The sequence below is a fragment of the Macrobrachium nipponense genome, chromosome 14 (genome assembly GCF_015104395.2).
Source record: "Macrobrachium nipponense isolate FS-2020 chromosome 14, ASM1510439v2, whole genome shotgun sequence".
NCBI classification, from domain to species: domain Eukaryota; kingdom Metazoa; phylum Arthropoda; class Malacostraca; order Decapoda; family Palaemonidae; genus Macrobrachium; species Macrobrachium nipponense.
In genome coordinates this window covers 69,933,515-69,951,129 of record NC_087207.1, presented here as the reverse complement: position 1 = coordinate 69,951,129, position 17,615 = coordinate 69,933,515, and the positions used below count along the sequence as shown (strand labels likewise).

The window sequence follows — 17,615 nt, the reverse complement described above, 5'->3', positions numbered from 1 at the left end:
CGTGGTGTTTCGAAAAGCTCAGCAGAATCTGAAGAGTCCAGTAGACGAAAAAACACGAAGATTTAAAATGTGTGTCTTTACCTTGATCTTTTGTTTGCTTACGAATGTGTGCTATTACTACACAAAGGCTTTTATTTCTCAAATACGCCTAAATACTTTCCAGCGATTGTTGAATAGTCGTGTGGGCCGTTACATGCATGATTAGGTAATCTTTGTAGCCTTGTCATTTATTGCTGAATAATGATCTGTGTAAATTTCATTCTTAGGATGGTTCAAGATAAATCGTTCATGGACTCGTTTTTAAACCAGTTAAATCTTTCATGGACTCGTTTTTAAACAAGTTAAATCGTTCATGGTCTGTTGTTTTTTTATACAAGTTAAATTTATCGTTCATGAACGTTTTTAAACAAGTTAAATTGTTCATGGTCTCGTTTTTAAACATGTTATATAAATCGTTCATGGTCTCTTTTTAAACCAGTTAAATCGTTCATGGACTCGTTTTAAACCAGTTAAATCGTTCATGGACTCGTTTTTAAACCAGTTAATTCGATCATGGACTCGTTTTTAAACAAATTAAATCGTTCATAGACTCATTTACACAAAGCTAGTTCTGTCAACTGGAGATCTATCTTAATGGAAAGAAATGCCGTTTGGCCCAGGCTGACCTGATAGTCATTTAACATTGGTGGGTCGCATCCTGGGTAGCTAGGGAACTTGATTCTATCAACCTTATCCCGAAAAAACTCACTAAAATCGGAAAGTTTAAAACACTTAAAACCAAATGGCGTCTCCCCTTGGAATTCGAAAAGTTGTGTGGTTAAATAAAGAAGTAATGGTGTACATACAGACAGACTCTGGTCTTTCTCAGAATAGGAAGGTGGAGACGAGACTGTGTATCGAGGGCAGGGGTCGGTTGTCTTTTGGGAGACGGCCAGGTCAAAAAGGGCCGTAAAGTGCATTCGTCATTCGAGATGCGAGGGATTCTGATCCTTACGGAATGCAAGGGCTTCTGTCCTTTCTCTTTTCCGAGGCTTTTTCTCTTCCAGAATTACAGTTTTATGCCAGAGTATTGGGGTTTGATATACATAAATGTTCAGCTGTTTGAAGGCTGCACTGAATGCAAAGAAGAGTAGCATTATATATTTTCTGGCTACAAATTCATGAATGTTTTTAACGTGTTTCATTGCCTCATTGTTTTTATTTCTTTTTCTACTATAAATTCACGAATGCTTGTATTCCCTATATTATTTCTTAACAAGTTTCATTGCCTTTACTTGTTTTTATTTCGTTTTCTGTTGTAAATTCATGGGTGTTTGTATTCCTTATAATATATCTTGAAATTTTTCATTGCTTCTACTTATTAGTCCTTAAAATGTTTCAATGCCTTTACTAGTTTTTTATTTCTTTATCTACTATAAATTCATGAATTTTTTTTCTCTGCATTGCTTTTTAAAATGTTTCATTGCCTCGTTTGGTTTATGCTCTTAAACTATATTCTTATGAGTTTTAACAGGTTATCTATTCATCACAATTTATCATATTTACAGTCGTTTACTTGATATTTGCGAGTTTTGCAAAATTACTTATATATAAGACTTGACAATAATTTTTTTATTTACAAATTATTTTCTTCTCTTCACAGGTACGTGTCAAATCGATGGCTGTAATGTGTACTGGGTTCTGATTAGGTAAATATTGAACTAATTTGTTTTTCAGTAGCTTCTTTAACAATGACTAATTATAGTGGCAGGCAGTTTTCGATTTTTCCCATTATGTTATCGCAGGTTACTGTAATTTTCTGTATTTCAGAAGTTAAATCATATCTTCTTGGATCTGAAACTTCATTCAGCACCAGAAGTACTTTCCTTGTCGGTGGTTTTATTTAAAACACAAAAAAAAGATAAACACTTCAGTTTTTTTACTTAATTTAAAACAAAAGTAAGACCCAAAAGTGCACTGAGCACTAGAAAGCACATTCCCTACTTCATTCAGCACAAAATCCCACACTTTGTTAAACTACTTCAGCACACACTTACGCGCCCACTTCATTATGTCTTAAAAATTACTCTTCCGCTTCATTTTCAACGAATTGTTCCCCCCACTTCCTTTATCCAAAAGAATCATGCTTCCATTTCGTTTAACCATATGCGTGGTCGTCATCCCATCAGCACTGTCACGTCATGAAAACAGTATACTGACACGCCCTCTTCATTTTGTCCCAAATTTATCTTCCACTTCATTTTGAGAAATTTCTTCTTCCACCTCATTTATCCAAGAGAATAACGCTTCCACTTCGTTTAAGGGGTCATCGTCCTAACAATCTTTTCACGACGCTGACATGCCCAGGTGGCCACTTCATTTTGCCCCAATATTTACCCTTCCACTTCATTTTAAACAGCATTCTCCCACTTCATTTATTCAAAGAAGAATCACACTTCCACTTCCTTCAACCAGAGCTTGGCGAAAAGGCCAGTCCTCTCTCACCCGCCGCTACATAATCTGGTTGGCAGCTGAACGCGCGCTCGCGCGCTCGAAAACGAGGCTTATTTTCAGACATTTAATCTGTATCGATTGAGTCCCATCCGATTACGCTCAGCGGTGTTTTACTCGGGTTCAATAAAGCGAAATATTTTTTCTGTCTGTTAACGCCGAAAGCCGTAGAGTGCTTGATTGTCTCGCTCGACGGAAGGTTACGATGTTTATTCTGCTTTAATTTGTTTGGACGATGGTTTAATTCTTCTCATATGGTGGGGATGGTCAGGTCGTTTGATAGTGGCTCTTCCTTCAGCAGTACGTTGTGAGTTTATTGACTGCAGTTTCTGTTTTTTTTTTATTGCCAATTTTCCCTATATATATATATATATATATATATATATATATATATATATATATATATATATATATTATATATATGACTGGTAAAAATGTTCTGTTACAACAGAATTCCATCTAATAAAAGGAGCCCATAAAAAACACCAAAAATATAGAAAGAAAAGTACTATATTTCAGAGACTGCTGTCTCCTGAAGAGGGAAACAGCAGTCTCTGAAATATTGTACTTTTCTCTTTATATTTTGGTGTTTTTATGGGCTCCTTTTATTATTACTTATTATTATTATTATTATTATTATATTATTATATATATATATATATATATATATATATATATATATATATATATATATATATATATATATATCAGAGAGAGAGAGAGAGAGAGAGAGAGAGAGAGAGAGAGAGAGAGAGAGAGAGCGTATTCATAACTTGATTAAACGTGATGTTAAGACACGATATGTTACCCCGTAATGACGTAATTGCGTAATCAATAATGCCTTTGATAGCATGCTGGCCTGCAAGTTATTCTTACTCACACTGTCTGGGAATTTGAATACAAATGCCCATTCCTTTATGCTTTCACAACACATTTACTGTTTATGTAAATCCGTGCACTCTTTCCACTCATTCACATCATTTTATAAGTCAGGAATTTAACTATATTTTCCTCTCTCTCTCTTTTACTGATTTATACTACACCTGGTAATTGGGACGTTGACTCTCCGTGTAATGGGGATTTTGGCTTGCTCCTTACTTCTTCACTGGACGAGTGGGTTCCGTACTTGACTATCAATCTGGTAGCTCGAGTTCGCATCCCGTGGCCGCCTTAGAGGAATCAGGAATTTATTTCTGGTGATTAAAAATTCATTTCTCGATATAATGCGGTTCGGATCCCACAATAAGCTGTAGGTCCCGTTGCTAGGTGATCCTTCTGGTTAAACTAAGAGATACTTAACTTTTTGGCTTCTTCTATGCGAGTCTTTTTACTCGTAACTACAACAACAACAACAACAACAACCTTAAAATTGAGGTTACTGCATCATTTGGACGCCATCGCGCGTTGTAAATGTTTCATTTAATTTTTCCAGGAATTACTGTAATTTTCTGATGGGGGAATTCTATCAATTAAGTTTGGGAATATCAGATGTAATGTTTGTTAGTAACTGATTTTGCACATTGACGTTCTTTACGCTTGAGCCCTTTGGAAAATTATCGTGGAATCGTGTACATCTGCAAGTAGGTATATTTTCCTGTTAATAAGGTAAAATCATTTGGAAGTATGTTAAATTTTGATAACCATCCGTTCTCTTCATATATATATATATATATATATATATATATATATATATATATATATATATATATATATAATATGTATGTATGTGTGTGTGACAAAGTGTAGTAACCCTTAGATGCAGCCTTCGGATTGATACAGTAGGAGAAGTTAAGTATATCTTAGTTTTACCAGACCACTGAGCTGATTAACAGCTCTCCCAGGCCTGGCCCGAAGGATTAGATATTTTTTATGTGGCTAGGAACCAATTGGTACTAGAATTATTTTGATTAAAGCGTATGGGAAAAGTTGCATGCATTTAATTAAATATAACCTACGGTTTCCTTTGCCATATGGTGGCAGTGCAACCTGGAGTAACAGAGTAACAGAGCAACGGAGACAAATGCAATAAGAAATAGGTTGATAACGTTACTTCATAATAACAAGCGTCAGTAACCACAGCAATGACAACCACACAAATGAAAGTGATAATGGAAAAGGAACCCCACAAACATAACTGAATATAACTTGTTTACTTGTAAGTATTTACATAGTATTTTTGAATGTTTAGTAAAATACTATGCAAATACTTACAAGTAAACAAGTTATAATGAGTCACAAAAACCCCACAAAAATGACTGAGTATAACTTGTTTACTTGCATCTATATAGTATTTTAGAGTGTTGAGTAAAATACTATGTAAATACTTACAAGTAAACAAGTTATACTCAGTCATTTTTGTGGGTTACTTTTTCCATCTTCAGAAGAAAACTGAGAGAAGTTTTTCTTTGGTTCAAAAGTGATAGTGGCAACGTCATTTGAAAAATTAGCCACTGAAGAACTTTCGCAATAGTAAGGGGGGCCGTAGAATACCCCAAGACGATGCCACCAATTAGAGCAGCCTCTCTAGAAGAACAAATCATAATCACGTCAGCCAGCAACAACAGTGGCGCCGACAGACGACGAAACCACAACGACGGGAATGTGCGTTCCTTCAGAATGATGAAATTGGATTTCCAAATGTCACCCGAGGAATTCCTTGACTGTAAAAAGCTTCTGGGAATGCCACAGCAATTCCATATTTCCCTCCTCCTCCTCCTCCTCCCCCTCCTCCTCCTCCCCCTCCTCTTCTTCTTCTTCTTCTTCTTCTTCTTCTTCATCTTCTTCTTTGTTGGTTATATCTCCCGGCACTAAAAGCTTCCCAATTCTCATATATAACAAAGAGGAGGAGGAGGAGGAGGAGGAGGAGGAGAACCACCACAGTGGTAAGAGGATGGTTTGGGCACCGTGATCTGTCTGTATGTCTGTCCGTCTGTCTCCCTTTCTCTCTCTGAAGGAGGAGAAGCGCTGGGAACACAGTAAGTTTGTCAAGGAAGCAATAACGGTCAGCTATTACAGCCCCTCCCACACGGAGGCAGCTGCAGGACATTCCTTCGTTTTTGGGGGGTTGGGGGGGGGGGGGAGGTTTGACTGCTGGGGATTCTAGGAGAGGTGAAGGAGGAGGAGGAGGATGACCGGGTCCTAAAGAATGATTCGGTTTCTCAGAGATCCGTTTAATGTCGGTCTGCCTGTAGGAGAGAGAGAGAGAGAGAGAGAGAGAGAGAGAGAGAGAGAGAGAGAGAGAGAGAGATTGAGGCTGCGTAGGAAAAGGGAATGATTGGACGCTGTTGGGTAGCTAAGAGCAGAATACGACGTTACAGGGAGGAAGTAAATGGAAATTGGAAAACAACGCCGAGGGATATTTAGAGAAGGGGGTTCTCCTATCACAGACACACACACACACACACACACACACACACACACACACACACACTTTTACCTACAGAAACCGGGTATGATTTATCTGTTAGAGACATTGCGATGAACTTTTGGCAACTTAGAATACAACGGAACACCGTCAAGAAGTATATTATACTGTTACAAATAATGACAAAATAAAACGCAAGAGAAAACTTCCCCATTTCTGGCAGTCGCGGTTGGAAAAGTTCGAATACGCTCTATATACATCTTAGGGGAGTTACCATTTACAGAGAGAGAGAGAGAGAGAGAGAGAGAGAGAGAGAGAGAGAGAGAGAGAGAGAGAGAGAGAGAGAGGTATGTCTTCAGAAGCCGAGCTTCTTCCTTTAGAAGTACAGAGAGGGACGGCAAATCAAATACGAGATTTCCTCTAACAAGGCAGAAAATAGGATCCCCGAGCCTTGATCCATCTCAAGAGTCTTGTAGTCTAAGTTGGCTGCATCAATAACCTTTTGAATGTTAATGCTTGATTTGCTTGAGACTTTAGGTCTGTTAATGTTATACTGATAGTAAAGTAGCAGTAACGTTAATGCAAGTATTACTGCTATAAAAAAATAGTATTAGTAGTCGTAGATGAAGCAAAAGCATCCATATCAGCAATAGTAGCAATGATGCTGATTAACAGTATCAATGATATTAACTTTTGTACTGTTTTACCTGCAATGCTAAAGTTGTTCATTTGAAATATAAATGATTTACTTGCATAATTTTAAAAAAAGAACCACTAGTAGTAATAGTAGTAGTTAGTAGTAAAAGTAGAACTACTACTAGTAGTAGGATTTGATAATGCGTCGTTGCAATGTCAGAAGAGCTACCACTAGTAGTAGCATTTGATAATGCATAGAATTTGTAATGGGCTAATGGCGTATTTCAGAATAAGAAACACACACACACACACACAGAAAATCCGCAACAGCTGAAAGGTAAAGGCGCCGGTGCACAGAGATTTGTCTTCCCGAAATGAATATCGGTTATACTTCTCCCGCATCTTGACGAAGCATGGGGGGGGGGCGGTTGAATTTGGAGATGATGTGGGGGTCATTGGGGTTTATTTGAGTGTATTTGAGTGCTTCTAAAGGAGGACGTTTTGGGGTTTTGCGTATGTTTAGATACATCCTGAGAAGCTTATATAAATATACAGGAGTTTAGGGCAAGTCCCGTGACTGTGGAGACTGCTTAGTGTTAGAAGGACTTATCACTTTTTTGGTTATAAGAATGGGATTTATTGGCGAAGAATATATATATACTATATATATATATATATTATATATATTATGTATATATATATATATATATATATATATATGTTATATCTATATATATATATATATATATATATATATATATATATATATATATATATATATATATATATATATATATAAAGTCCACCAAAGAAATAATAGATTGAATTATTTGCGTACGAGTGGTTTTTCGCCCAGCACATGACAAGACGGTCTGAGGTTGCGGTATTATACGAGACTGAAGCGCCTCAGTGGCGTGGTTGGTTTGGTGTTTGCTTCTCATCTCGGTGGTCGCGGGTTCGATTCTCGGCCATTCCACTGAGGAGTGAGAGATGCGTATTTCTGGTGATAGAAGTTCACTCTCGGCGTGGTTCGGAAGTCAAGTAAAGCCGTTGGTCCCGTTGCTGAATAACCACTGGTTCCATGCAACGTAAAAACACCATACAAACAATATACGAGACTGAGTTCCACAGAAGGATTACGGGACCCAGATTATTCAAATTTAGCTTGCATATCAAAGAAGACGTCATGGACTCAGGAATAAACCAACCGAAAACGTCATGGTCCTAGTTTCCGCAGATTGGTGACGTTGAAACTCCATAGAAACCGGCATGAGATTGAAACCCCATAGAAAACGGCATGAGACACACGGAATTGAATACACTTAAGAGGTGAATGAGGTTTGTCGACGGGGTTTGAGCTATGGTAGATGGTATGTAGGTAAGGGCTCACATTCTATGCTCTAAAGTAGATGTGTTCTTCAACGGGCAGGAGGGAGGGACGAGAAAAAAAAAAAAAAAAAAAAAAAAAAAAAAAAAAAAAACAGACAGTCAGAAGGAAGGCAAAGAGAAAAATGGTAAGCAATCAGATTCTCAGAGAGAGAGAGAGAGAGAGAGAGAGAGCACTCTAGGAAGCTGTATGATACATTGAGGTATGATGTTTGTTGGACTTGGATTTGCAGAGAGGAAAGATGACTGAGGAAACTATGCGATGTAGAAGGATTGCAAAGGAAAAATGGCTGGTGCAAGGATGGAAAAGAGAGAGAGAGAGAGAGAGAGAGAGAGCAGTCCAGGTTTATGTAATAATATCTTAAGATCCTGGGTTGACATTTGGGATTTCTCGCAAAAGGTCACACCGATTGGACGAAGTATATATCACTCAGTCACAAGTTGAGGGAAGCTGTATCCTAACGTATTTAAAATGGAAACTTTTTCATATAATGAATCCCGCTCCAGTTAAACCCAAGTCAGAAGGGAAACTGCGTTTTTACGTCATATAATTATATCGTTCTTTGATGTCACCGTATTAAACCAATCTCCCTTGCAGGGGGAAATCGAGCTCTTCATTCAATCTTTTCCTGCTTCTCTTCCCTCCTCTTCAACTTTGCTTTTCGCTGCTAAAAACCAATTGAAGGAAAAAGGTCACGTCTTTTGGGGAAAGTTATATTGAGAATGTTAAATTACACATGTACGCGAACACTTGTATATATATATACATATATCACACACAAACATATATATATATCCATATATTATATATATATATATATATATATCTATATAGTATATTTATATATATATATATATATATATATATATATATATATATATATATATATATATATATATATATATACATACATACATACATACATACATACATGAATAAATGCACAAACACACACACACACAGCTTTCAATTCTTAGAGAACTCTGCATTTGTGATCTTTTGCATATTATGTGTGTGTGTGTTTGTGGGTCCGTGCGTGCATGCGTTATGTGCGGGCGAGTGTGTATGGGGTTTGGGTGCGTCTTGTGCTTCCATAAGCCCTTCATCACCATCAGTTTTTCCATTCCTTGGGAATACCTCCAGTTGTTTATTTAGTGTCTGTTGTCCTGATGAAAAGATTATCTCTCGAGTTTCCCCTTCCCCGTTTGTCTTTCTTATATGAGTTAAATGCTTCAGCGAACTGTGATGGAGATATAAGTTTAAGTTACTGCGTGTCTCCAAGGAAAACCTTTGGTGTAGTAATGAAACGCGGAGGGCGTTCATCGTAGATTAATGTCAGTTGATGTGTGATTGTACAATGTGTATACACACACACACACACACACACACATATATATATATATATATATATATATATATATATATATATATATATATATATATATGTGTGTGTGTGTGTGTGTGTGTGTGGTGTGTGTGTGTGTGTAAAATCTAGAATTAATGCTGTACTTCGAAATGTCCACTATGTGTATTTCTGCAGTACATTGCTTTTATACACTTTTTTTTTCCAAACAATTTTACAGTTTCTGTAGGATTTCGTATGATTTGAATGTTACTGACATTTTGGCGATCCATCTCTTATTATAAACTCGCTTCGCTAACCATAACGTCCAAAAATGTTTTAAAAATTGGGTATATATATATATAGTATATATATATATATATATATATATATATATATATATATATATATATATGTATATTATATATGTATAGTTTATTTTTTTATTTATTTCCTTATTCATTCATTAATTTACTAGTCATTCATCGGAGGCATACAAGGTTCATCAGAGTCTCTTATGTACCGAAGAGGAAATGAGCCAACTTAACCTTAGGCCTTCCTTCCTGCAGTCCTTTTGGCACTTTCCTCATAATACGCCTGTTGGGGCATATTCGATTTCAGGCTTCGACTCGAAAACGCGCGCCATATTGTCTTATGGCCGGGCGCCACGTGCACCCCGTTGGCCAATTTCGAGCCATAAAACCTCTCAGCCAGAGAGGGCAGTAATCTCGTCGTGCCGACTCCACAAATACAACTTTATTGGATCGTTCGAACCTTTTCTTGCAGTGCCAACGCTGCGACGGTTCGAGCTGGTAGGGACCCGGGCGTCAGATTTCCGGAAATTTTTTTTTTTCTGTCAAATGTCTCTATTCGCGAATGACATTTCTAGGCGACCTAGTGCCACGGAGAAGCTATTTATACATAGTTTTCTTGTAATAAACTATCTCTTTTTTTTATTTTTGTATTTCCCTTTGCCCTCTGTTACTTCTTTCTAATGAACTCCATTTTCTTCCGAAGCTTCAAATTCAAGTCAGTGGGCCCTATGGCCTAAATTCTAGATTCAATTCAACTTTAGAGTAAATGTGATTACACTTGTGATAAAGGGGTTAAGCTGCAAAGTGGATTGTTTTCTTTTGTAAAGTAAAGGAATATATCTGTTTTGAGCACAGGAGTTCCATTAAGAGTGAAATATCATCTGTTACGAACAGATTGTATCTTTTCTCTGGCTTATGTTATTCTTAATTTTCAACTTATATCAGGGGTGCAATGGGCCCCAGCCTGTGGTCAGTGGTTGCACCTCTATGTTCCCCTAGCCTTATATCCGAGGGCTCTTTTCAAGGTGTTTACCGTTCCTTCTTTGAGGGCAGCAATCTGCACCTCATTTATACTTGGGAAACTTGGTATTGCCTGAAGATGTTTTCTCAGGTTTTTCTTTATAAGCCCCGTTGCCCCTAACCACCACAGGTATAATTTCCATCTCCCTCTTTTTCAGTATGGGAGCAGTTTGTTTAGCGTAAAAACTCTATAGTGTTTAGAGCAATGGAGTCAGTGAATCCTCTAGAGGAGGTAGGGTTTGTGAAAATCAGTTTTCTACATACATTAAGAGATTTTGTTTCAAATCAAGTAGATGCTGTGCGGGGTAATTGTTTTCATTAAAAAAAATTGCTGTCTAATTAGAGGAATTCATGTTAGAAACAGATGTCAGTTGTGGCTGAATGAGCTTTAGGGAATACGCGCTCGAGATGACGCGTTGAAGATTTAACGTTGACGCGTTGAAGATGGAAATTTGACGCGCCGAAGGTTGAACGTTGGCGCGTTGTAGATGGAAGTTTGACGCGTTGAAGATGGAAGTTTGACGCGTTGAAGATGGAAAGTCGACGTTTTGAAAATGGCAATTTGACGCGTTGAAGGTGGAAAGTTGACGTTTTGATATGGAAGTTGGACTCGTTGAAGATGGGAGTTTGACGCGTTGAAGATAGACGTTTGACGCGTTGAAGATGGACGTTTGACGCATTGAAGATGGAACATGACGCGTTGAAGATGGAAGTGGGACGCGTTGAGGATGGAACGTTGAGACTTTGAAGATGAAACATGACGCGTTGAAGATGGAACGTTGAGGCTTTGAAGATGAAACGTGACGCGTTGAAGATGGAAGTTTGACGCGTTGAAGATGATGGAACGTTGACGCGTTAAAGATGTAATGTTGATGAATGAATGAGCATCAAAGGGAGGAAAGAGATGTGAATGAAAGTAATAAAAGAAGCGTAATGGAGACACCGACAGCTGCGGCAGTTAAACAAAATGATGAAAGCGTCCAGGAAGGGAGAGAGAATGAACATCGCCGAAGAAGATCAGAGCGGATCAGGTATTCACGAACTACGAAAAGTGAGTTAATGAAAGGCAGCGATCAAAAGGAAGTAGGCGATACAAAACATGGAAGGTTGAATGTATCTAATTGAATACAGGATATGGAATGAAAATAGCAGGCAGTGATGCAAAACAGAGAGGTATGAAAATAGTTGATACAATACAAAACACGAAGGCTTTAAATAATAATATAATAATAATAATAATATAATAATAATAATAAATAATAATAATAATAATAATAATGTTCTCAACACACAATAACAATAAGTCCTCTAATACACACACGCACACACACACACACACACACATATATATATATATATATATATATATATATATATATATATATATACATATATATATATATATATATATATATATATATATATATATATATAATACACACACACACACACACACACACACACACACACACACACACACGAAAGAAGCCTGGCCTAAAATAATCTTTCTCTCCCTTCCTTTCCAAATGCAAGCATGGGCCAAAAAATAAAATACTGCACCTTCTATTCACAGCAACCCTCTCTGACCAGCACGCATCATCACACTCAAAGAAGGGGGAGCAAATATTTTGAAGATTTCCAATCCAAACCTCTCTCTCTCTCTCTCTCTCTCTCTCTCTCTCTCTCTCTCTCTCTCCTCTCTCTCTCTCTCTCTGAGCCACAAAAGGATAAGAGGACGAACTCTTTCGGTATACGCAATGCATATTTGAAGGCTAAATTTGGGAAAGTTGCGTTAAATAAAATCTTTTTTAGGAGGAAAAATGAGATGTAGCGCAAGTGGTCTTCTGGTTAGGTAGATTATAACTAAAATCCGTCTACTGGTAATACTTACTGCAATAGAAGATTGTGGATTGTGACTTGGTACACACACAGACACACACACACACACACACACACACTCACACACACACATATATATATATATATATATATATATATATTATATATTTATATATATATATATATTATTATTTTTGTATATTAACAATCAAGGAAGACGCGAGGAAGAACATTGTACTTGGGGAGAGGGTAGGGCCGTTTGATGGAGAGAGAGAGAGAGAGAGAGAGAGAGAGAGAGAGAGAGAGAGAGAGAGAGAGAGACGTTGTGTCTTACTAATCACGAAGACAAGGATAAATGAGGACAGGAGACGAGCGGAAAGGGAAAGGAAAGGAAAACCCCAAGATAGGGCGACTTACAATTACAGGCAAAGGAGACCAGAGTAGGGCAGGAGGGGCTTTGGCGTCGTGCCTCTAGGTGCAGTGTGCCCTGTTAACATCTAAGTCACAGGCGGAAGACCTTTGAGGATGAGTGTCTCATACTTTGAGGAATGAGATTTTCTCGCTCGTGCATGGATGAGAGTTTCTCTCTCACTCGAGAAAAAGTGAAATTTGAATTTAAATGAAAGGGGCTCCTTTTTCACTCTGGTGACATTTTTTTTTATTCACCTACGGGTGTGTTTATGTGTGTCAAAGATTTTTCTTTAATGCACATATGATAACTTTTTGATCGTTATAAAATTGTCGCTCTTATGGGTGGATGAAAACTTAATATCCATACTGGAAAGTTTTTATTTTTTAATTTTTTTTTTATTCAACGAACATGGTCATTCAATTTTTGGTAGCTTTTCCTGACCTCTCTCTCTCTCTCTCTCTCTCTCTCTCTCTCTCTCTCTCTCTCTCTCTCTCTCTCTCAACGAAGTCTAGGGACACCTTAAACAATTAAACAATAAAGGATCACCTGCCATTTATTATGGTGGATTAAGGAAGTATCTTGGGAGGCGCTGAAGGTAATCTAATCCTTGGTAGGGTTATGGCTGGGCAGACCCACAGGGTGGGTAGAATATTATTCACGGAATGTTTAAGTGGGTTGAGAATTATCTCTCTCTCTCTCTCTCTCTCTCTCTCTCTCTCTCTCTCTCTCTCTCTCTGCTATTTTGGACTAATTTTCTCCTCACATCTCTCTATCTCTCGCGATCAAAAAAAAAAAAAAAAAAATTGAGTCTCTCTCTCTCTCTCTCTTTAAGGACTATTTTGGACACACTTCCTCCTTACATTCCATGAGGAATCGGGAACGGGGGGGGGGGCAATAGGCCTCCTTTGCTTTTCCGATTTTGGAAGCACGACTCCTCCTTCCTCTCTATCTCTCTCTCTCCTCTCTCTTCTCTTAAGGCCTCTCTTCTCTCTCTCTCTCCTTCTTCTTCCATCCAGAAATTCTTATCAAAACTCTCTCTCTCTCTCTCTCTCTCTCTTTCCTCTCTCTCTCTCGTCTCTCTCCATAATTCTGCCAAAACGTGGGCATTCCTCTCACTCTCCTCTCTCTCTCTCTCTCTCTCTCTCTCTCTCTCTCTCTCTCTCTCTCTCTAATAATTCTATCCAAAACATGGGCATTAGGGAGATCCCGAAGCCTTAATGAAAGTTAAAGTTTTCATTAAACCTGTGTTTTTCTCTTGAAATCCTAATTTGGCCTCCAAGACGGCGTTGCTAGCTCCTGCTTGGAGGAGGAGGAGGAGGAAGGAGACACTGGTTGTGGTCTTGTTTTGGAATCTCTTTTGTTATTGTAATGGCTTTCTTGTTTTTGCATAGATTTTTTTTATGTATTTTTTGGGGGGCCACCAAATGCGTTTAGGCTTTTTGTAACAACAGAGCTGTTGTTAAGTTCTTTGTTAAATTTTTTAGATACTTGAAATTATAAATATGCAGATGGGATTGCTACGCTTTTTTAAAAATTATTTTTTAATTATTTAGATAAATTGCAGAAACAGCTATTGTCATGAGAGTGAATACATGCAGTAGCGTAGCGGTAATAAATGAATTATCTTGAATACGTCAGCTTTGAGGTACACACACACTCATGTATAATTTATATATATATATATATATATATATATATATATATATATATATATATATATATATATATATATCAGATAGATGATGAGAGAGAGAGAGAGAGAGAGAGAGAGAGAGAGAGAGAGAGAGAGAGAGAGATTTCGCTCTCCCAAAAACATATAGACAACCAGATCTGTTAACGCCAGAAGAGGATATAGATGGTGAAAATAGCCAAATGTATTAGCCCAGTCAGCAGCTCAATCCAAAGGGAAAGAAAATGACCATTTCACCAACAACAATGAACGAAATGAATGCCAAATTGATTCCAGGAATATCATAATTATCCACGACAACGCTGCGAACTCACAATTATATCGTTGCCCTCTGTCGTAGAATCCGAAGCTGAGAATTTATTCAGTTATATATTTCCCTGGTTGCTTTACTTCGTTTATTTTTTTTACTGCTAGTTATTCTTGTGAAGATGATGTGATGTTAATCGTTGCATTCGCTATAATATAAATGTTTTTTTAGCATTTTTTTTATATCTCAGCAGTTTTTTCGATGTTAGTTATATGCAGTTTTTAAAACAATTGATATATTCAAAGCGGGTTATGTGAATGTCATTGAAATATCATGTTTTTTTAAAGTTATTTTACTACAAATACTTCTTTTAAATTATATGTATTGTATATATATATATATATATGTATGTATATATATATAATATAATAATATTATATATTATATATATATATTTATATGTATATGTATATATACACACACCCACGTTACGGTAATGTGATATGACATACATATATATTATATTAATATATATTAAAAAAAGTATATATATATGTATCTATATATTAACTATATATAGTATTATATATATTTATATATATATATATATATATATATATATATATATCCTATTATCTTTTATTTTCTCCCTTCACTGTAACATCCAAGCCCTCTAATTCGGAGAAATGTTTCCTCTGTATTTGTTGCAAGGATTCTTTGCAATTGCAATGCGTTTGTTTGCTCTTTGTTAGCCGGCGTTCAGGGAAGCTCTCGTCCAGTGTTTACATTTATTTGATTAGTGTTGGGTCATTTCTCTCTCTCTCTCTCTCTCTCTCTCTCTCTCTCTCTCTCTCTCTCTCTCTCTCTCTCTCTCTCTCTCTCTCTCTCTCTCTCTCAGGGCCTTAATGTTACATCCAGTTAACGAAAAAGATTTTACTTTATTTTTTATTATAACTGGAATAGATATTGATATATAAATATAATAATTCATTCGGTAGTCATAATAAGTGAGAATATTGATTATGCCTGTCATTTTCTTAATATTATATTCCAGGCTTTTTCGCGTTCATTGGATACTTAATAAATCTGACGGATGACGAATGGAGTACACGACTACAGAGAGAGAGAGAGAGAGAGAGAGAGAGAGAGAGAGAGAGAGAGAGAGAGAGAGAGAGATTAAACTTTAAGTTTAGGCGTGAAAAAGATAAATTTCTTGGCTCCCATATTGTTTATATCAATGTAACACAATAAGATCCCAACAGAGACAAAAAAAAATATAGGAATTAAAATAATTTCCTAAAATTAGAGATGCTTAAAAAAACAAAACGATGTTTATCACGACGAAAATTAAAACAGGAAGGAAATGAAGGGAGAGGGAAGAAAATAAAAATGGTAAAATAAAAAAAATATTCTTTATTGCAAGCATTCGCAACTCTCCTTCACCAGTAACACTGGACATTAATTTCCTCAAGGCTATAAATTCCTCTCTCTCTCTCTCTCTCTCTCTGTGCATGATTTATCTCAGCCGAAATGAGTTTCTCCTTGGGTATATATTCCGAGACTCTTCGGCCTTGCCAAGGGAAGTCGTTTACCCCTCCTTCGCTAGGATCGTCCCCTTTTCAAAGGGCTTGGCTTTCAAGGACTTCCCGAGGCGCCGCCCTTTCGTCTTTTTGGGGGCGGTGACAGGAGCCGCTTTATATATATGTTTTGTTACTGCACTCATGTCTTGTATTCGTTTCTCCAGTGGGGTCATTATCTCGACAGCCTCCAGAAAGAATAATGTCATGATGATGTGGATTAGCGAATAATGAATTACCAGCGTTGGCAGAAATATCGGCTAATAATAATGACATACAAATAGATGGTGCCAATTACTAACGGTGATAGTAGTAATAATGATGATTATCATTACCACTTTACAATTACAGAAAATAAATGGAAATATACATATTTGCAGAAATAACAGGTACATAGGATGAAATACAAAATAGAGGTCTCATTCTAAGAGTGGTGATATTATTGTAATAAATACTGCATTACACTGAAAAAATAAATAGAAATACCTATTTCTAGAAATTACTGATACTAAGGATGAACTACATAATAGATGTCTAATTCTAACAATGATGATAGTATTATCATAATTACCACATTACAAATTAAAAGAATAAATAGAAATACCTATTTGTAGAAATTACTGATACTAAGGATGGAATACAAAATATATGTGTAATTCTAGCAGTAATGATAATATTATAATAATTACCACATTTACAATAGAAAAAATAAATAGAAATGCCTGTTTGCAGAAATTACAGATACTAAGGATAAACTACATTAAGATGTCTAATTCTAATTGCCGATGATATAATAATTACCACATTACAATTTAAAAAGATAAATAGAAATACTTATTTGCAGAAGATCCAGATACCAATGATGAAATACATTTAGATGTCCATTTCTAACAGTGATGATAATATTATAATAATTACCACATAACAATTTAAAAAAGATTGCAGAAGATACAGATACCAATGATGAAATACATTTAGAAGTCTAATTCTAACAGTGATGATAATATTAAAATAATTACCACATTACCATTAAAAAAAATAAGAAATGCATATTTGCAGAAATTACAAATACTAAGGATGAAATACAAAACAGACGTCTAATTCTAACAGTGATGATAATATATAACAATGTTAATGATGATTGACTTCCCCCTGGCCACCATTAGGTCTGAGTAGTTGATTGGAAGGAATGCAACGAAAATAAACAGCTAGAAATTGACGAATCACAACACCATCCGCTTTAAGAAGTTGGTACAACAGTCTAGGAGTAACATGACCCATAACGCCCTTCACTCTA

General features: G+C 36.5%; 1 pseudogene; it reads left to right on the top strand.

The window, feature by feature from the left end:
* LOC135226582 (irregular chiasm C-roughest protein-like) overlaps nucleotides 1-17,615 on the top strand; it is a 198,669-nt pseudogene that overhangs the window by 104,489 nt on the left and 76,565 nt on the right.